The sequence below is a fragment of the Pogona vitticeps genome, chromosome 1 (genome assembly GCF_051106095.1).
Source record: "Pogona vitticeps strain Pit_001003342236 chromosome 1, PviZW2.1, whole genome shotgun sequence".
NCBI classification, from domain to species: Eukaryota; Metazoa; Chordata; class Lepidosauria; order Squamata; family Agamidae; genus Pogona; species Pogona vitticeps.
The window spans coordinates 240,204,084-240,224,559 of NC_135783.1; the positions used below are offsets into that span (position 1 = coordinate 240,204,084).

General features: G+C 41.8%; 1 long non-coding RNA gene across 1 annotated transcript; it reads left to right on the forward strand.

Annotated features, from left to right (window-relative positions):
- Nucleotides 1–16,404: 16,404 nt before the first annotated feature.
- Nucleotides 16,405–19,662, forward strand: LOC140702006 (uncharacterized). Its single transcript, XR_012081053.2, has 3 exons — nucleotides 16,405–16,534; nucleotides 18,207–18,280; nucleotides 19,535–19,662. It is a non-coding gene; the product is annotated as an uncharacterized LOC140702006 (long non-coding RNA).
- Nucleotides 19,663–20,476: the final 814 nt, after the last annotated feature.

Consider the following 20,476-nt stretch of genomic DNA (forward strand, 5'->3'; position numbering starts at 1 on the left):
CATCCACAATCAACACAAGAGGATTCCAGCTTCTGCAATGGACTACTGTTTAAAAAAAATCCCTAGTTGTGAAAGAGCAATGCTCCTGCTATCTTCGCTAGAAAGTAGATGCTTCCCCCCCTTTAGCCAGCACTGACAGGGTTAAGCCAGGCTAAGTAGGCTCTCTAGAAAGCAAATTGAAAGTGTAACCTTTGTTTCCAAATCATGCAGTCTGACTCCAGAACACACCTTTAATCCTGTAATTACACTCTGGGCTTGCTGTTTGCAGGGAGGGAAATGTGAGCTCCTCTCCAAATGGCACCAGCGTTGACCTGAAATTATAGGGTTTGCCTGCCCACATGGACCCTAGTGCTGAGTGTCCCATCACCCTCAGGCCATTCTCAAGGCTGTGGCTTGAATGCATCCATGACTGCCTCTTCTGTGGCTTTGCAGAAATCCAAGAGGAAGCAAATAATTCCTGCAGCAAATAAGTCCCTTGAGAAGAAAGTTTACATTCTTGCCTATGGTTTCAGTCATTACAGAGTACAACCATCCAAATGAATCTGAGAGGGGAATTCTCAAGGAAGTTCTCCAAATCTGAATGTGCACAATAAAAGTCAAAAATCAAAGTAAATCAGAACGATGCCCTAATTTTGATACATGCACACATTTTTCTTTATGGTTTTACAATTGTTTGCCCTGATTTAAGTCTCACTTTATTTTCTTTGCAGCTCAGAAAGTTTACCTTTTTTTTGGGGGGGGGGGAATAAAAACTCCCAGAATCCCTCAGCCAACATGGCAAAAATAACTTTTCTAAGCTCTGGTCCTCTGCTGTGCATAAGGAATCCCCAAGAGCGTGAAAGCAAAAGTGAGCAATAGCTTGATGAGGCCACCAAAATCTCACAAACAGGCAGTTTTTCGAATCTTGCAGGGTTCATAATCAGATTGGTCATTATACAGTTCAGTCTGATAAGAATCCCATAAGACTGGAGAGCTTGCCCATTTGACAGATTTTAGTGGCCTAACACAGGCATTGTCCACCGTTGACAATATTTCAGAATATGTGTTAGGACCACACAACTTACTTACTTACTTCTTCCTTCCAGGTCACCAAAGCAAAGTTCTTTTCTGTTCAACTCAATAGTATAGTGTTCTTCACTGGAGGGCACAGATATATGTGCATGAAAGAAGTGCCTGCATATTTACTAAAAGAACTTTAATATTCACTTCTAGATGGCCCAGTTATCTATGCTAATATCGTATTCTGTTCTACTTTGCATTTGCTGACACTGCTTTTAATAATCAGTCATTGCACTGTATAAAATATTTGCGATACATGACAAATATAATTCGTTAACAGTAATTCATTCATTCCGGAACAAATTATGGGACAACAAAGTTGCGCTGGGACCACTTAATCACCTGAGTTGATACTAAGCAGTCCCAGGGCAACTTTGTTGGAGAGGGCAGACATCAAGTTTTTGGGATCTACATCATTTTTAAATTAAAAAAACAAACAAACACCAAATGTGCCTATGGGAGCCTGGTATAAAGGACGTACATTTGGATCTTAAAAATTGCTGACCCTAGGGATTTCTTTTGCATGGAGTCCGTAGGACTTTCAGACTAGATTCCATTCAGAGAGCCCTTCATTTCAGCAGTATAATCAGGGATCACATTGTTGCTGCTATATTGCAAAACATCTGTGAGATAGAAATCCTTACTGATGTACTGTGAGCCACCCAGAAATTTATGAGCAGATTCACATCCATCTTCACCCCCCACCCCTGCCATAGCCTTGTAAAGTGCCTAGGGATTCAATTCCTTGCACTTCTGATGCTGGAATCATCAGAAATATGTGCAGAGCATAACGAGGCATGCCTTCTAAGGGTGACAATGGTGGCCATGTGTCCTGAGGCAGCCTCTACGATATGTCTAGCCGTGATCTGCTCTTGGTGAGGTAAAGAACCTTCCAGTTATTTCCTGTCCTCTTTCCTTTTCTCTCTCTCTTTATTTGATTTATTTTTATTTTTCCCATCTTATAGAATCATTTAATTAATTAATTGTTATAAATTTTTTTAGAACTTGTTATCCTTATGTTGTAAGTCGCCTAGAGTGGTCGAAATAAAAGCCTTCCTGATGAACGGCCAGGCCTCTCAGTTTGTGAGCTGATTGGAGTGAAGGGAGTGCCTTATTCCATAAGAACCCGTGGTATGCTCCCATGGCTGCAAGGTAGTTTGCAGTGTGAAGAAGCCAGAGAGTATACCCTGCACCCAATAATATCAAGTTTCCTGCCTTCTTTATTGTTTGTTGTTGCATCAGAGCGATTTCTAGCTCTATTCTGAATTGCGTCTACTATAACTGAATTTGGGGGTGGATAATTGGAAAGGAAGTCTGTATTGTTAACATGAGTTTTATATAGGTTCTCGACTCATCTCGAGATCTGTTGGACCGAGGATGGCTTAGCCCATGTTTGCTTAATCAGTTTAAGAAGAGATGGAATAAGCCCCATACAAAGTGGGCGGTCTGGTCTTTGTTAATATCCTCATAGACTTTGTCAGACTCAGACTGTACTGCTTGTTGAACATCTAAGTCCATTGCCTCAGCAATGTGTAGAACCAGTTGTGAGTAAAATGAAAAATCCTCCGACGGAGAAGGTATCTGCAACATCAGAGTCCAGAGTTGGCAAATTCGGTGGTGACTCAGGGGGTAGAAAGGAATCTGAGGTATCAGTATCAGAGGATGGAGACGACAAGGTTTGAGATGCAGAGGGTTCATCATCTAATGTTGCAGTTTGTACAGGTTTTGACTTGGGAATTTTCCTTTGGTAAGTGAAGTTCGAGGAGCAGTATGTTGAGCCTTCGCGGGGTGAGAACAATGGGATCGTGTAATCTGGTGTGGTATCGGGGAAAAGCCAGCATAAGTGGTAGTAGCCTGTACCAATGATGTGGCCTCCTGTGGTACCGCAAGCGTTGTAGATGGTTTAGAGTGTTTCAGTATCGATGGTTGAGGCAGGACCTGTGTCAAGACCTGTTTCCTTTTGTGAGACAATTTACAGTGCTTCGGTACTGGTGGGGGGACTGGGGAGTCATCAGAAGTGGAATGCTGATATAGAGGACAGTACCGAAGTGAGTCAGAATCAGAATCAGAATAATAGTAAGCGTATCGAGGTCGTTTATGTTCAATGTAAACTTCCATATCAGGATATCCGTAGTGGTATTGGTGGTGTCGATATCGTGATGATGGCATTTGATAATAAGTGGGCAGCTCATATAGCTTAACCCTTTTAGGATGACAGTATCGCATACAAGGATCATGCAATGCAAGAAGTCCTGTCGATCCGTCATGGTGAGGGACATCGACATCCAAGTGACCAGTTTCTGGTGCATGATGTGTCTTCCTCGACCGCTTGTGCAGTAGTTGTGGATCAGGCAAAGTAGATGCTGAATCCGACTGACACACAGACATGGAGCAACCTGAAGGGCTCGATTGGTCATATTTTGGAAGCACAATAATGTCAGCCAACGTATTGCCGGAAGATGGGGACTGTGCCAACAGAGGTGATGTTGGTTGTCCCAATGGTGGAGGTATATAATCATCATCGTCTACCAAGACGGAATCAAGGAAGATAGTCTGGTGCTCATGAAATGGTACCAGAGAGACTGGTTTGTCTTTGTGATATTTCATGATCCATGTCGCAGAAGATGACTTTTTGGATTTTTTCAGTTTCGGTTGCTGTTCCGGTACCGAGGGAGATTTTAGTACTGGTGTAGGTTTGGGTGTCGAACCACCAGACTTTGGCAGGCAGTTTAGCCTTGGATTTGGATTTCACCGAGGAAGCCACAGACATGTTCGGAGATGGTAATGGAGGTGGTGGTGGCTGTACCGATTCCATATTCAGTGAAGGGCGAAGAGAACGTTCCCACAAGTAGGAACGGAGACGCTGCTGTCTCAGTTTAAGGGCCTGCTTAGTAAATTTCTTGCAAATAGGGCAAGAAGCTGGCTGGTGGTCCTCACCGAGGCAGAAGGGGCAAGTGTCTTGGCCGTCGGTCAGGGGAATTTTACTGGTACATGAAGTGCATCTTTTGAAAGGCCCAGAAGAGACCATAGACTATGAAAATGGATAAGGAGGATGAAAAACAGGGGGAAAGGGGGGCAGTGGAGAGGAGAAAAAGGCACAAAGTCTCTCACAGATTCCTTTTTGATGCAATAGTGAACAGAGCTCATCGAAAAGAAGAAACCTCAGCAGTGGCAAAAAGGAACTGAGGCACTTGCCAGGATGAGCGGACCACGTGTACTGGTGGGACAATCCTAGCAAACAGTGTTAAACACTAGAAGATTCTGGAAACCTCTGCACAGGTGCAGATAAAACCCATTAGTGTGCATTCACAGAGACCATGAAGAAGAAGAAGCTGTGTGTACTTTGAAATTGGGAAGGAAGGCTTTAATCAATGGCAGTTGCTTCTGACAATGACATAATTCCCATGGCATAGGTGGACTATGCTCAATGTGGTTTTGGCTAATGCCTTCATGTCCTTGTTGCCCCCACCCACCCATTACTTTTGATGTTCTGTTTCTGGCCTCACTTGCCAGTCTAGCAGCAAGAAACATATTGCACAGAAGCACAACCAGGGAGAAGAAAGAGAACCCTCAATATTCCTGAAGATCTGTGTTCCAACCCTGCTAGTCAGGGACTGCAGATCTGTTAGGTAGCAGCAAGGTAGTCATTTGGTAAGCACAGCAGTCTGTCAAACCAATTACCAACAGCTGTTTGCACTGTACGGGGAATGTAACTACCTTTTGAAATATCACTTGCCAAGAACATAGCTCTCAAAGCAAAGGCCAATGACCCCACTTCAATGGTATATGAAAAATCCGGGCTTTACATTGCTTTATTTATGTCAATGTTTAGCAACACTTCCTTTTTTTCCTCCTGCAAAGACAGTTATGCATCACTCAAGCTGTCCTATGTAATTTAATTCATCCCCAAAGCTTTCTACAACATTGTACATCTCTCCCATCCTCCGTTTCTTGCACCAGCCATATGGCTTGGGGCTGCCTTTCCCAGAAACAGCAGCGCCCAGGGGATCACTTCACATCTCACTCTAGCATTTTCCATCACAGGAATGAGTCTGTATCTTCTCCAGCACCATGTGGTTTTCCAGAAGTTTCTTGTATTATCATTCATACGCTGCAGGATACAATAGTAAATATGTCTAAATTGGATGAAATGTACAACCGCAATTCCGACCGCTTAGCCATTAAGATTGCTACTGAGTTTTATGTAAGGGCAAAAGTATAATCCTGGATGCCTTAAGCCAAATATTATCTGGACTTCTTCCAGTCACTCTACCATACTTTTAAATGTTGCTTTCTCCTTTGGCTTGTTAACGGACATCCCATGGTTTATCCTGGAGGGTTCCTGTTGCCTTCGGCAAGTGCTCCCTCAGTCCTTCCTGTCAGGCTACCGACTCAGCACTTTGGCAAAAAAAAATCAAAAACATGGTCAGCCCTCCTCCAAGATAAAGGTTTAGATTATGTGGACATCTACTGTATGTGTCTCAATCTAAAATAAACTAGACGTCTCAGAACAGCTCATGTATCTCCAGCCGCTTGCTCTGCAGACGGTGTTGCCATCTCCAGCCTGGACATAAGCAGGGATCTATGGCTTAGCAGAGCCATGGGTTTTGGCAACTTTAATCACAAAAAGTCAGTCTCTTGTTATGGACAATTTGCCCTATTTGAGTATAATATGATGGTTGTTGAGACATTTAGACCCCCAAAGTCAGTTCATTAAACATCCAAAAGATCTCCATGATGTACAGTATCCATTTAAGGATAGACAGTAAGGCTTCTTGTTTTCAACAGCTGGTCCCTCCTGCCAGGTTTCCCTTCTCTCTTCTCAATGATAAGTGTATGTGCCTGCGGAGAATTTGAGAGCCCCTATTGCAAATTGTACCACCTGAAAGGAGTAGGTCAGAGGCCAAACATGGCAAGGGCTGAAATCCAGGAGGAAGTTGTGGCTAGAGTAAGCCCATTTGACCTAGCAGAACGTATGGAGAAGCTGACTCACGAAATTCCCACTGATTCAGTGGGCCTGTTCCAGTTGTGACTTATTACTAGATATCAGCTAGGGCCTTCTCTATGGAAGCCCCCCAGATGTAGTCCTCCCTTTCCAAGGGGAGTTTTTTCTACCTGTATCCTTGTTGAACTTCTGAAAAGTGAGCAGGATTGTATTGTTTGGCATCAACTTTCATGTTTAAATTTGGCATTTCACTTCATATTTCTTTTTTTTTAAAATGCTCGGGATCTTTTTTAAAAAAAATCAGTGTTTTAAACTATTTTATTGTACATCATTTTGGGACCCCTGGTGGGCATAAAAGTGATAAATAAATAATAAATATTATTATTAATAGTATTATTATTCATAGGCATCCTTCAGTCTCGAGAGACTATGGTGACATGCTCTGAATTGAGGAGTGTCCTCTCCAGAGCATGAAGCCCGGGTAAGGTAATATGGAGGATAGGCTGTTACCCAAGCAGCAGATCCCCCCTCTCCACATTGCTGAAATGGTCCAATGGAAAGGCAAGAGCCAATACAACTGGTTCCAGCGACGTCGCAGGAGTTGGCAGAACGACATGAGCTGCCTTGGGGACTCCAGCTCCGGATTTTGCTTCGAGGTTAACTCCTGAAGCCTTTTCCATGAGTGGATATAGCCACAAGGCAGTGGAGGTTTGAAATCAGAGTTTTCCTTCTCCTAGATGGGCTGCCTTCCATGGCTGACGAGCCCCACCTACCCGGCCTGCTCTTTAATAGTGCAAAAGTATGATCTGACCCTTAAAACTTTCCTGCCTCCCAGGCTTATGCAAATCTAATTGGCTTTCCTATTTACCATTTTAAAATGGTAAAATGGTAAATGGTATTATTATTAATAGTATCATTATCATTATTATTATCATTAATAATGAAAAGGGTTGCCATCAAGTCAGTTCTTTTCAGGGTTTTCCAGGTTGAGAATACTCAGAAGTGATTGTGCAGCTTGCTGAAGACTACACTGGCTTTCTTCCTGGAGGCATAGTGAAGAATTGAACTCCCTGCCCTTGGCTCCAGAGCCAGATACCTAAACCACTGAACTATCCAGCTAGCTCAATAAATAAATAAAGCATATAAATAGAGAATTCCACCCTCCCCCCACCTCAGGAAGATGGTAAGGAAACTGGCATAAAAGGAGAGAAATTGTTTGGTTCATATTTTAACCCAAACTTGCCTTATCACCAATCCTAAACCAATGTGTAAATCAAAACTCAATGTTTGGTATTCATGTTTTCTTTTGTCATTGTTTAGTCGTTTAGTCGTGTCCGACTCTTTGTGACCCCATGGACCAGAGCACGCCAGGCCCTCCTATCTTCCACTGCCTCCCGGAGTTGTGTCAAATTAATTCTTGTAGCTTCGATGACACTGTCCAACCATCTCATCCTCTGTTGTCCCCTTCTCCTCTTGCCTTCACACTTTCCTAACATCAAGGTCTTTTCCAGGGAGTCTTCTCTTCTCATGAGATGACCAAAGTATTGGAGCCTCAGCTTCAGGATCTGTCCTTCCAGTGAGCACTCAGGGTTGATTTCCTTTAGAATTGATAGGTTAGTTCTCCTTGCAGTCCAGGGGACTCTCATGAGCAGGGGTCTCAAACATGCGGCCCAGGGGCCATTTGCGGCCCCCCAGATGATAGTTTGTGGCCCTCGCCTTGCCTGTGCCCCCAAAGCACCCACACATCCTCTGCTGTCAAGAGTTAAAAAAAAGCCTTGCCTCGCTCGCCGGCTCTCTCCCAAGACAGCACCGCTTGCACCCTCCATCCAGAACTGCAGCCTGCCACCTGTCTGTCGGCTAAGGAAACTGCTGGGCGGCTTCCTCGGGCTCTTGCTCCGCTTGGCAGAAACTCTGATGCGGCCCAGCCTCACCCAGACTCTGCCTCTAGCGGTCCCCAGGTAAATTGAATTTAAAACCCCTGCTCAAGAGCCTCCTCCAACACCACGATTCAAAAGCATCAATTCTTCGGCGGTCAGCTTTCTTTATCATCCAGCTCTCACTTCCATACATCACTACAGGAAAAACCATAGCTTTGACTATGCAGACTTTCATGGCAAGGTGATGTCTCTGCTTTTTAGGATGCTATCAAGGTTTGTCATCGCTTTCCTCCCAAGAAGCAAGCGTCTTTTAATCTCGTGGCTGCTGTCTCCATCTGCAGTGATCATGGAGCCCAAGAAAATAAAATCTGTCACTGCCTCCATATCTTCCCCTTCTATTTCCCAGGAGGTGATGGGACCAGTGGCCATGATCTTAGATTTTTTGATGTTGAGCTTCAGACCGTTTTTTGCACTCTCCTCTTTCACCCTCATGTTTTCTTTAGTCTTGCCCTAATGTCCCCAATATGAAATGCCTACAAAATGTTTATCTAAGGGAATGGATGTATCTCTGAAAATAAAATATAAGGAAAATGAATAATACAATGCATACACTTTGTGTACAAAAATGTATATATTAATATAAGTGTGTACAAATAGGCATATCCTTTTTTGTGTAGACCTTTTTTTTAAAAAAATAAAAACTCATGCAGAAATCGGATGGAATGAATATAAAGTTGGCAAAATGGGAAATTAAAAGAAACCAAGAATGATGTATTCATCCATTCCAGAAAGAGTTTTTTAAAAAAGATCCAAAGGTATGTCTTTATTAAAAAGGGTTCTTTAAAAAATAAAATCTGGGAAGAAGAAATTGGATTGTGAAACAAACCAATAAAAGTTTGTCCATCAGTAATTCATATGCTGTAGCTACATCCCATGAATGAATAGAAAGGGCAGCAAGATCACATATTGTTCATGCTTCCAGCCTGCACATGCCCCATAAATTTTGTGTTAATGACATGGTATGAATGATCTAAGATGCTGCTTTTCAGAATGTTCCCAACTACATGGAAATATGTTTCTATGTGTGTAACCTTTCCATGGGGAAACTAATACAAATATGGGCACCACAGGTGCTTTGGAGATCCAGCCCCTCCCCCTCCGAATCAGCTGGTCCACTCACTGGTTGTCACACAGTGTGTGTGCCCATTGTCTATGTCATTGCACCAATCATGAAAGCAGCATGTCTGGCACCTCCCTGCACAGCCGACCACTCAACAGCTAAGCGGGAAGACTTTTCATCCCGCCTCCTCGCCAGAGTGGTTGGCTTAACAGGGAGACAGGGAAGCACCAGCTCGGCTGCTTCTGCAGTTGGTGCGACAATGCATATGATGGCCACATGTGCTGCTCAGCAACCAGTGAGTGGACCAGTTGGTTTGGGGAGAGGGGCTGGATCTCCATGAAAGCCGTGGTTCCAATATTCATATTCGTATCCCCAGGGATAAGAATATGAATAGTCCAACTCTACTTCTGGATAAGAAAGGAAATCGATTTGGTTGCACTAGTAGCATAATAATTTTATGTGTTATCTCTTCGCCTTTCTAATATTGGGAACATACTTTATCTCAAGCTTCTGGAGAACTTGCTCATTCAGGGGAAAAAACAGTGGCACACTTTTTCCTAATAATCTGCAAAATCTGGGATCAGATATTGAAGGCAAATCAGAATAATTTGATGTAAAGAAATCCAAACTAATATTTTATGAACATATGACATGATCTATGTCAGGGATAAGGCCCATCTGACATGCTTAAAGACATTTTCATGAGCCTACATTTGTTCCAGAACATTATGTGGTCCTGGAATGCATCCAGCTGAATGCCACCAATCCCACAGAAACCCAGAAATACACAAAGAAGTTAGAAACTGCAAGCATTGTTTGGAAACAAGACAGTTGACAAGAGGACAAAACAGGGTGTTGACTATAGTTGAGAGGTAAGGATCTAACACCAAGCACAGCTCTTCTCAATGACACTTTTTGGACTGATATGGTGGCCATATGCCCTAATTCACAAAGGACAGCCATCTGTCTGAAAGCATTCTCTGTTTGTAGGACTGTTTAGTCTAGGTTTGGTTCAGAGATAGAAAACCATTAAAAAGAGAGCCTGCATCTTGATTGTCCATCTGCAGGACAGGATACAAGTCACTTTCATTACTATGGTGTAACATCTTGCACTTTAGTTTCTATTGCATAATTATTTCTAAATGTGTATCTGCCATATAAAAGTATTTGTATTGTTTTATTTGCACTTCCTATTAGTGATACGTTTTCTCTTTTGGGTGGGGGGAATGATTAAGTGACTGTCTTATTTGAGGATTAAGAATTGCACAGCTTTTTGCTAAGCAGCCCAGAGTAGACTTCGGTCTAGATGGGTGGGATATAAAATAAATAAATAAATAAATAAGTCTGGGGCATAAAGGATGCCCATGACATTCAGAGCATGGAAAAGAATTGGTAGCATGCCACTTTTGTGCTACATGGAATTTTTGTTTGAAAATTTTGTCAAAAATAAGGAATCAGAGCGTTGACATGAATTCATGAATCCAAATGAAAAGTTGGCTCTCTTTTCCTGTTTGCTCTCAATATGGGAAGCTGGCTTCATGAGAAAAAAAATCATTTTACATGAGATACTTCTTACCAGAAGTGGAAAATTGCTGTTCAAATAAGCAAACCTCTCTGTTTAGAATTTATCAGATGAAGGACAATTGTAGTTAAAAGAGGCTGAAATGCATTGAACAGTAAATATATGCCTATTGTTGTCATGCCATGTTTGGTGACCTTTTGTTTCCTATTTATTTAGATTTTATAACTGAACTATTTGTGGTTCTCGGTTTGGAATTAAAATTTTGTCTTTCACATTGTCTGAAGAATTCAGACAATAGCAGAGCAAGAGAACACAATCCTGGCCTTCTCCCCCAGCCCTTATGAATCTATATGTTATCTGAGCAGGGCTAGAATCCAGTGAAGAATCCACAAAAACAACTGGAAATATGGCAGAAACATTCAACACTGCAAATCATGCAACTGTTACCCAAAATGTGCACGCCCACCCTATTCTTATTTTAAAGCACCTCCATCCCAGGTATTCTGTGATTCAGTTGATTTTAAATATCAAGGGCAAAAAGAGGAAGCAGAGGGAAGAATATTAGCAATCCAGCAGTCCAAGTCACACAATTTTCACATTTTAAAACCAGGAACACTTAAAGATGACCTGGAAAAGTAAACAGAGACCTTCCTCCATTGCTGTAGAGACATCTCAAGCCATCAGAACCTGGTTTGGTTTAGTTTAATCCTTCATATATCGCCTCCTCCTGGGGAATGGATGCAGCCTGGCCTTGTGGTTAAGAAAGAAATGAACTCTGGAAAGTCCAGCCTGGGGATTTGGGATGTTTGAGGTCATTCGCTTGGCTTGCTGCAGGCTTCTTGGGGGTAAGCCAGGCGAAAGGAAGGGCTGTTTCCCCTAAACTGATTTTGTGGGATCAGTAAATTTATCAAAATACACTTGAAGCCATTTTAATGACAAAATGTGGGAACCTACCCTATACCAAACCTTGGCTTTTCCATCCTAGAGTAAGCTATTGGTCCAGCTCGTCTGTTATCCTTCCTGTGGCTACAGCCAATTCCTTATGCCTCGGAGGAAGACAGTAAGCCTCTATAAAGCACCTGGCCAATTCTACAGGACTGCACATTTGTGGTGAAGAGAGAGAAATCGTTCTTTCCTGGCTGCTGTGAAGATCTTAACACAGCTGAAGCAAGCGATCTGGTTACTTTGCTCAGCTACAAGTGGTAGTGATCAAACATACATTAACCCACCCTCAGTATTTAAACTCACTCTGTGGATTTGACACAGGGTTCAAGAGGTTTCTTCTCCATTTGCAAGGAAGGGCTTGCCTTTTTCTGCCCCCCCCCTCCAAAAAGAAACAGTCAGCCTAACTTGAAAGCCAGTTCCCACATTTGGTTAAACCGCTCCAGAGAAATCACACAGAATCTCCTGGACCATCCCCAAAAACTGAACAGAACTAGATGCCGTTTCCAAAAATATTACATGGATTTAGGTGGGACTAAAACCGAACATGCCACAATTATGCTTATGTTTTAATTACTTAGGACTTTGTAATTCAAACTCTAAAGGAGGCACTTGTTACCTTTATTCAGTGACTGAGAACAAACAGCCCCAATACTTAAAGCAGCCTGAGGGGAAAAGGGGATTCTTTGTGGTTGAAATTAACTAGAGGTGATCATCTCTGCACACTATGTTTGCACATGTCCATGTTGACAAGGAATTGCAGCTTTCGGCTTATCAGCAAAGATGATTAAAGGTTTCTGCGCACTCACAATGTTTTGTTTGGGTGAGAATGATCTTCTGTGCAAAATTGCTCGTTCTGCCTAGTCCAAATTTGTTTAAGAATTTGAAGCACTTGATAGGTTGCTTGCTTCTTTCTTGCCAATTGTAGAAAGTCCTTCTATGACTTTTGCATGTTTATACTTGCTTTTTAAAGGAAAAGAGAAGGTAGAAACATTTTGCATATATTTTGTCAGAGTGAGGAAAAATTATCTCTCTTTGTTGAAGAGTCTGGGTTTGGATTTTTAAAAAAAATCTCATCAAGGTATCTTGTAGAATCAAAACAGCCCTACTCGTTGGCTGCATCAGTGAATTAACTTTGAGTGAAGGCAAACAACAGATCTTTGTTGGTGATATTTAGGCCCTGAAAATAGATGGGGGATTTGTAATTGAGGATATACATGTAGTTTTGACAAAGTTATTAATCTTGTCTATTAAATCAAATAAATACTGTTGTTACTCCAAATCATGTTGTCCAAATATGTGTAGATGGTGCAGAAGGGGGAACCACTACTCAAGCATCTGAACTGAAGTCCAAAGTTTCCCTGGATGGGGCTCCAGCCCCATCTTAAGAGAAAAGAATGGTAATATACTCCAAATATTGAACCCAGTCCTGGATGCTGCTGATCTAAGTATTATATGGTATAAGCTCCTAGCCAAAAGAGATTGGGGGGAGGAAAGAAAGAGAGAGAGAGAAACTGAACTCGGTTGCATCATACAAAGAGATGTATGACAAAGCATAAACCTGAGTCCAGAGTTTTGTTGATTAGCAGTACAGGCTGATGTGTCAGCAGCCAGTGCAGGAGGCTGAGATTTTTAAAGGTTCTATATAGAATTTCACCTAATTAAGCCATTCCACATTTCCAGTCTCCCTTGAAACCAGACTGAGACTCAAACCAGATGATGCAGTTTGCACATAATTGGAACTAGAGATCCTTTAAAAGATAATAAAAGATGTCTGTTTATCCTTGTCTCACTCCACATGTTGCAATTAGCTTGATTTTGCTTTCTGATTGGCAACCAGGAGATAAATATGAACTTTGCTGAGGCACAGAGCTCTGAAGGGATTGTGTGTCTAGAAGAAAAATATTGTAGTAGCAGGTCATACACATTTTCCTTAGTATGTCCTTTGACTTTGACTCAGGTCCTTAGAGAAGCAGCATAAACAAGGGAGCGAGAAACCTTAGGCTATACTATTTGATTACTAATCTTTCTGGAACCTCTGAGACAAGTGTCAAATGACTTACTAAATTACTAAACAACTGTTTGAAACACAAACATTTTGAAAAACTTAGTTGAATCATTTCTAAGATTCTATGGAATAGTCCAAGCATCAAGAAATGTGTTGCAACTTGGAACACTTTTCAAGCCTCAAGGATCCCCACCTTACCTTTTCAATGCCATCATTTCCCACTCTACTGATAGATTCATAGCAGGAGATTGGACCACAGACAAAGGGTAGTAACCAGTTTCCTTCTTTTTAATGTCATATGTATTTCTTTTGGCTTAAAGGATGGAACAGTAGAGTTGGAAAATCTCAGAGCAGTTAGGATGGGCCAGCGGTAGCAAACCCCTTAGAAACTGCTACAAGGGAAAGTCTGGGTATGTTCTGATGAGAATCAGCTGGTGAAAATGAGAACAATTAAAAAGGAATAACATGTTCCTCATGAATAGTAATTTTCTTTGAAACAAACCTATGGAAGCCAAACTTGCAGATTTGTCTGATTGGGAAAGAAGCTCTCATGGTGAAGCACAGGTACTGAAACCAAGATGCATCAGTCTTTGTAATCCTTGCTCCTTTTACAATTTGTGGATTGTCCCAAGAGTCTCTGAACCACATCAGGACAAGTTGTGACGATTCTTACATGGTTGGTGTACTATAAGGACATTTTGTTCTAGCTATTACATATTGCTATGATTACTTACAGAACATGGGTAAAGTTTAAAAAGAAAACTGTATGATTAAAGGAAGCTTCATCTGTTACATTAAGTTTATACCAACAGTATTTGCACCAAAACAAAGCATTCGTCTTTAAAAATAATGTGCTTTGAATCACATGGACAGTATGGTTTATGTTGCTGATAATTTTCTCCAAGAAATTGTGGAGGAAAAACTTAAAAAAAAAAAGCTATTCTGGACTTGATTCTAACCAACAGAGATGACATAATGGTTGAAGTGGCAGTAAAGGGAATTTTGGAAAAAAGTGGCCATGTTATAGTTGAGTTCTTGAATTCAAAGGGATCAAACACTGAGTGTAGCCAATGTTGTATGCTGGGTTTTAAGAAAGCCAGTTTTACTAAACTCCAAAGCGTAAGTAAGGTCCTATGGCAAGAGATCCTAACAAGAAAAGGACTCTGAGATGGGTGGGAGTTTCTACAAAGGGAAATTCTAAAGGCATACCTACAAACATATTCAACAAGAGCAAAAGGTGGAAGAGGAGAAAGACCAGAGTGGTTTCACAAAAAGCTCAAAGAGGACTGGAAAACAAAAGGGATACACATAAAAAGTGGAAGGAAGGTCAATCCACAAAGGAGGAGTACAGACAAGTAGCAAAGAATTGCAGAGATGACGTTAGTAAGGCAAAAGCTGAGTTTGGCAAGAGATAACTAAAACCAACAAAAACATTATTCAGGTGTATGCATAGCAAGAAACAGAGAAAAGAAATAGTGGGTCAACTGTTCAGTGGATATGGCAAAACAATAGATGACAAAGAAAAGACATATGTGCTTATTTCCTACTGTACTTGGTTTTCCACTCAGAAGAAAGTAGATGACTCTCCGGGCAAATGAGAAATACAAATGGAGGGGGCAAGATTGCAAGCAGAGATTTATAAACAAATATTTAAGGCATATCTTATTACTTTGAATTTCTACCTCCATCTTTCTCCCGTTACAAACAATTATTTAAAATCACAAATAATGAAAAAAACATACTAATTGAAACTTAAGAACTATAGCATAAAGTATTTCAGAAATACTATTTAAAAATAATAAAATAAAGTCTTAGCCCACTAAACCTCCTCATCTCAGCTGCTCACTTACTTCTCCAAAGCCTCTCTAAAGATGGAGGCCTTCAATTGCCAGTGGAAGGAAGGGAGGGAAGGGGCCAGCTGACCCTCCTGAGAAGGAGAGTTCCATAATCTGGGAGTAGCCACAGAAAAAGTGATGAAAGAAAAACGGTGCATTATATACTGTGTAACACATTTAAGCTTTATATAGCATACACTAGACCCTCAGTTACTAAATGCAGTAATATTAGATGGCCCAACCCTGATCCATGCCCAAGCTGGACCTTTTTGGTCCAGTGACAGAGCTGCTCTTATCTGGAAATGGGCTGGAGCGATTCCTGCAGGGACAGAAGGATTGCTTTAGGAGAGATTGCTTCAGGAGAAATGGTGCTATATTGTGCTATACAGTGGACCCTTGACTTACAGATGGCTTGACTTACAGACTTTTTGAGTTGCAGACTTCTCTGGCTGCAAAATTTAGGTTTGACTTGCAGCCTGAGAATTGACTTACAGACCAGAAAAAAAACAAAATGGAACAAAAACGGCCTGTTGCGGGATTAATTGGTTTTCAATGCACTGTAGGTCAATGGAGACTTGACCTACAGACTTTTTGACTTGAGAACCGCCTTCCAATACAGATTAAGTTCTTAAGTCAAGACCCCACTGTATTGTGACATTATGATACTACAGATTTTACATGACCTATACTTGCTGCTGTTTCATCACACTTTGTGTCTGTTTCTCTCCTATCTTTGGCTTCCTCCATTTCTTCCCGAAGGACGGCGTACTGCCGACTACCTGGGATGTGTGCTGAGCTTACAAGGCCCAGAGTAAGCATGGTAACTTCTTCACTTATCTGGTTAAATCAGCTGCTCTGAGGAAGAATCCTAGCAATGGTTTTTAAGTGAATGTTGGAGTACTGCTTTTTCTATTTATTTGTGTGGTGTTTTTTTTTAAAGTTTTGGCAATGAGTAAGGTCAAGAATAAGATTTGTTTGCTTGTCTTCTCTTCCCTGCTGCAGTTGAACTTGGAAACATAACGGTCAAAGGGTGGGGACCGGATTTCTCTGAGACAAAGCAAGAGTGAACTTCTTCTGGAGTCCAAAAGAATAATGTTCTCCCTCTGACATCTTCTGAGAAAGCCTCTAATTGCTTTACTGGAATAACTTGCTTGGAAAGAAAAAAGTTGCTAAGCAATACTAATGACAGTCAAAAGCCCACCAACCATAATAATTCCAATTATAGGGTAAGCTAGAAGTTATCTCTCCTTACGTCAGGCCTGTAGAATAAGGGTGGGAAATGTATGAATCCTCAGGTTGGCAGGATTCGGGGCACACCTGAGGTCTCAGGGAAGTACTATACATCCTTAGATCTTCAGGCAGAGAAACAAGTCTCAGTGCAAGTGGTGCAGAATGAAGAAAAATGTGGTTTGTGTATGTGAGGCTGCTTTACTACATGGACACACTTCATTGTCTGCTCCCAGCTGGCGCCAGGCAAAGCTGTTCAGATGTGTTTTGTCCTTGTGCAAAACTGGTCCATTAAAAAAAAAACCCAGGGACTTGAACAGAGTACCGGTGAACACCTGTACTTGGGTGAATTAAGCAATTTGAAGCAAGGCAGAGAATGCAATATTTTGCACATGTTTTCATAGTCAATAGGTCCAGAGGGAGTTCTGCCTCCTCTCAACCCTGTCTGGCCTGTCCCTGTGGCATCACAAGAGCCTACCTGGTGGTTTCAAGTATGACCCTGAAATCTCAGGAAATGAGATATTACTAACTTGGCAAACCCGGTGGCCTCCAAGTGTAGTGAAGAGATCATGGAATCTGCAATCCAAAAGTGTAAGGAGAGCTAGTCATTTCCCAAGTCAGACGCAACCTAGCTCTTCCCTAGATCTCTTGTAGTGAGTGAAGTCTCCAGCACACTAGCAGTCGTACATGTGCAACCTCTTTATCTCCCTATTCTCCTCAATGAAATGATGTAGCACCCCTGAATTGAATGAGGAAATAAGTGGAAATTCTTGCTGGGAAATCTACTCCCTTTCGGGAGGGTTCTTGGGGCAAGAAGGCTTTTGGGAGGTGGTTTGTTTATCTCCTGCCTGTGATGGGAAGCAAAGCACCATCACATTGAGCTACTGTCTCCTGTCACACACTCCCCACACATACATTGAATGCTTAAAAAACCACAACCTTCTCTTTTCAGCCTGGCATGCCACAGAAAGAGAAACAAGAGGTGGAGGAAGCCAAGGGAAAAGACTGCTCCCATCCCCACCCTACCTTCCTTTCTTCAGATCACTGCTACTTCTGATGCTCTTGTGTTCGGGCTAGCAGATCTGCCCAAGCTACTTGGATTCATTCAAGTGGGCAGGCGGCATTTTCTCTGTACTATGTATGCCCATGGCTTTAGTGTCTCAGAGTCACAAGCCTTTCTTAATGGAATGGAAAGCTTTTCTTAGCCGTATGACATTTAGGTTACAGGAAAACCACATAAAGCCAAGCGGGGGGTGGGGAGAGAGAAGGATCAGCACAGCATCACTCCTCAGCTATTCCCTCGTCCCACTGACCAATGGGAAGTGTACTCACAGCTGCTTAGAAAGTGAATGGGTATGCATAAGCGATGCTCAATGATATTTCTCCGCCGCAGTCATGTCCTGTACATATCATTCTGCAAAAATCTAGGATGGAAATCAAGACCAGATCCCATTTGAAATTTACCAGAATCTAGCAAAGGGAAAACATGAAAGGGAGAGGGAGAGAGAGAGAGAGAGTGTGTGTGTGTGTGTACCGGTATGTGTGTGCACCCATGAGTAACAAGCAGTGAGTCTCCAGATGATACTTGAACAGAAAATACTGCATTCATTTATTTGCTGTGCAATTCAGCTGATTAAACAGAAAACTTTATCTTGCTTCCACGTTCAAAAGGTTCTACTCTCACCCAGGAGACTCAGAGTTCAGGAAGAAGGGAGCACATGCAGGCTCTCGTCCCTCTGCTTCCGGTAAGAAAGCAGGCAGGAGTGGTCCTGCTCAGGGTAGTTTGGACTTGAGGTGGATTAGTGCCCTATTTGTTCTCATCTACAGGCTTACACTCTCATCACTACTAGTAATAAATAGCTGCACAGCCTGGACAAGTTACTTTGGGCTCTTTCCCAGAACTCACCAGTCTGAAACAGCAATGGCCATAGTGCTGGTGGTAGGGAACCAGAAGCGGTGTGTCATTATTTTCATTGTAGTACTATAAATATTAGTAAGATGAGATCCTCATCCTTGCGATTGTGTAAACATCTTGATGTATCAAGCTGGCTGTTCTGCAGGTTGAAGGGATTGGATCTTTTCATCATTCACAGCTCTTTTGTCCTTAGGCGCTCTTAGGCTCTTCTTCTACTTCCTCCTCCTTTTATTTCCACCATCTATCATTTCTGAATCAAAATAAAAGCCATATGAAAGCAGCATTTAAGCACACCAAAGGGTTCCTTCCCAACATTTCTTCCAGCTTTTATTTTAAATTGACATGCCAGCTAAATGCCAACTATTCCCACTTTACAGATATAGAACTGGGTCAGAGAAAAGAGAAATTATGTGTGGTCTCCCTGTGAGTAACAGAGATTTGATTCGTATCTGCTGAATTCACCATTCCACTCACTTGTACTACAACGAATAATTGTGCTTTATGTGGCATGCACCTTGCAGAAAAGGCAATTCAGTATCTATCTGGCAAAATACCCTGAGCAGGTAGATCCATGAAAAATAACAGAACAGCTACAATCGAACACATAATTCTTAGAGAGTAAATCCCACTGAATTGTATGAGGCTTATTTTGGGGTAAAAATACAGAAAGAACTGGGCTGTAAGGCTGGGCATGCCATATTTCTTCCAGTAGACCAACAGCAATGTAATTGTTATTATTGCTGTTTCTTAAACATAACTCCTAGTTCTTGAAATATAATGTTCTCCAGAGGACAAGAGTGGAACCAATGGGAGACAACGGTTAGAGAGACACATTGCAGCTCAGCATGAGGAGGCTCTTTAAATGGTTGCAAGTTCTTTCACAAGGAACAAGACCAAAACCCAGGCAGTGGCTTCTTCCTTGCAGGAGAGACTGGAACAGAGGTTGGGTCCCCTGTCCATGATGTTGTGGCTGCCTGCCACCTTCTAGATCCTGCAGTGAATAAGGGGCTAGATTAGATGAGTGATTGGGTCCTGTCCATTTCATGGATTTTATGATATTATGACTATTTTCCTTGTTTCACAGAGAAGGATGCATAGGTGCCTGCTTTTGCCCAAAGATTCAAGAGGCAGGGAAAGACACTCCTCTTCATCAGCAAAGATGTCTCTTCAAGATGTAATGAGCAATTAAATGGAATAAACAGGAACTGGATGGGAAAAATTAACTGGGAGCTCATCTGTTTAATTATTCATTTTAATGTCAACAGGGTTTTGGAAAACAAATCCATCCTGCTCAACTCAGCCTTGGGAAAGAAAAATATATGTTTGTCAGTACTGAACAAAAGAGAGGTAAAAATAAATGTTTAAGGTGTGTGCTTCTTAGAGTAATGTTTGCTTTAAACCTGATGTCCATTCTTCTCTGTGTCAGTCTTTCTTTCTCTTTTAAAGTAACTGTACTGCTTAGCAAATACACAGCTTAAATTGGAGTGTTGTTAAAGTGGCTTTTGAAACAAAACTGACCATCTGTTGCCTATTAAACAATTGTCTGTTACTGCTGCATTCTTATAAAATCCTTTAGCTAGTGAGCACCACATGTGCTTTATCTTCCAGTGTGGCCTCCTTAAAGGGAATGACCCCAATTTAGTATTTTACAGAGGTTGCAGTCTTGCTTTTTATTTTCCCAACTGGCCACTGCCGAGAATTGTGTAGTGGAACTTTTGTTGTTGCCTCCAGAACATATTATCTCACTACTGTTCTTCCTCAGCTGCTATTAATTCACCTATGTGTTCTTTGGGTTGCATATTCTGAATAGATTCAGTATCATAGGCCATAGCTATGTCTCTTTCCTTGGATCTAGAGTTTTAGATTTGAAGGATATTATTAGAACCCACCCAATACATTTTGCTCCTAAAGCAACAAGATGCCCCTCATTTCTACATACAGAATATGACTGGACTGTCTGTTGCATCATATTTCAACACTGGCAGTGGGACAGAATCTCTTTACATGGTGCAGGACAGGGCTTGTG